The sequence below is a fragment of the Mandrillus leucophaeus genome, unplaced genomic scaffold (assembly GCF_000951045.1).
Source record: "Mandrillus leucophaeus isolate KB7577 unplaced genomic scaffold, Mleu.le_1.0 Scaffold307, whole genome shotgun sequence".
NCBI classification, from domain to species: Eukaryota; Metazoa; Chordata; class Mammalia; order Primates; family Cercopithecidae; genus Mandrillus; species Mandrillus leucophaeus.
The window spans coordinates 2899186-2901021 of record NW_012103221.1 but is presented as its reverse complement, the minus strand read 5'-3'; the positions used below and the strand labels follow the sequence as shown (position 1 = coordinate 2901021).

At 44.6% G+C, this 1836-nt stretch overlaps 1 protein-coding gene across 1 annotated transcript in view; it reads right to left on the bottom strand.

The window, feature by feature from the left end:
- USP34 (ubiquitin specific peptidase 34) overlaps window positions 1–1836 on the bottom strand; it is a 247464-nt gene that overhangs the window by 224822 nt on the left and 20806 nt on the right.

Here is a 1836-nt window from a genome sequence, read left to right as displayed (position 1 = left end):
AGGGGAAGGAGGGGAAAGTGGGGGAAGGAAGGGAAAGTGGGGGAAGGAGGGGACAGTGGGAGAAGGAGGGGACAGTGGGAGAAGGAGGGGACAGTGGGAGAAGGAGGGAGAAAGGGGAGGGAGAAAGGGGAGGGAGAAAGGGGAGGGAGAAAGGGGAGGGAGAAAGGGGAGGGAGAGAGAAAATACTGCTTTTATGATCAGAAAGCTAGTTAGAAACTTTCATCGGAAAAAAGCTACCAAAGAAACCCATTCATTGCCATCACCTATTTTAGATATTTAAGTTACACTGCTGAAATGAAGTCTGAAAACCACTGACTGAAAGCAATCATACAGAACTCAGAACATTTCAAAATAAACAAAAAATGCCCTTAGAGAAATCAATTCTCAAAGTAAGTGTACTAAACTTCCTAAATCCACTCCTAGCTATGACAACCGGGGCCAGAGGCGAAGTTTTATGTTAGTCTCAACAAACTTTTTCATGGTCTTCAAAAAGTCCAGAATTTACGACCTCCTGTGGTACTGTTAAATACGGAATCATGGACCAGGTGAACCATGCTATAATTTTAAGAGTCAAGATTTCTAGTGCCTATAATGGACACAGTTAAAAAATCTCCTAGCGGTCGGCGCAGTGGCTCATGCTTGTAATCCCAGCACTTTTAGAGGCCTAGGCAGGTGGATCACAAGGTCAGGAGTTCAAGACCAGCCTAACATGGTCTCTACTAAAACTATAAAAATTAGCGGGGTGTGGCGGCGTGCACCTGTAATCCCAGCTACTCAAGAGGCTGAAGCAGGAGAATCACTTGAATCCTGGGAGGTGGAGGTTGCAGTGAGCTGATATCATGCCACCACACTCCAGTCTGGGTGACAGGATCAAAACTCTGTTTCAAAAAAAAAAAAAATCTAACAGAGTTCTGTCCTGATATGCAGCATTACTCAGGTTTGATTACATCTATTTTGGTGATTCAGGGGAACTGTTTTACCACTCTATTTCTAATCTGAATACATAAAGCTAGCATCCTAAAATATTGTTATAATCGCATTTTTTAGTAGTATATAAAAAATTAACACAGATCTATAGGTTAAAAAAACACTAACACCACTAGGAAGTCTCATTAAAAAATGAATTAACGGCCCTGGACGCAGTGGCTCACAACTGTAATCCCAGGACTTTGGAAGGCTGAGGCAGGTGGATCGCGAGGTCAGGAGGTGGAGATCACCCTGCCCAACATAGTGAAACCCCGTCTCTACTAAAAATACAAAAAAACTAGCCAGGCAGGGGGCGAGCACCTGTAATCCCAGCTACTTGGGAGGCTGAGGCAGGTGAATTGCTTGTACCTGGGAGGCGGAGGTTGCAGTGAGCTGAGATCACGCCACTGCACTCCAGCCTCAGCGACAGTGCAAGACTCTGTCTCCCAAAAACAAACAAAAAAAAAAAGGCAGCATTTTTCAAAAGTTCTTATTTTAGGTAATCCCTGAGAAAGGCCTTAATAAACTTATCAATGATTTTTAAAGTCTTGGGTTTTTTTCCTCAAACACCTCCCATTTACTACATGAGTTGATCCCATCCTATTTATAGCAGAGAAATTTGGTTATTTTATTTTATTTTTATTTATTTTTGAGGCGGAGTCTCTCTGTCGCCCAGGCTGGAGTGCAGTGGCCGGATCTCAGCTCACTGCAAGCTCCGCCTCCCGGGTTTACACCATTCTCCTGCCTCAGCCTCCCGAGTAGCTGGGACTACAGGCACCCGCCACCCGCCTGGCTAGTTTTTTGTATTTTTAGTAGAGACGGGGTTTCACCATGTTAGCCAGGATGGTCTCGATCTCCTGACCTCGTGAT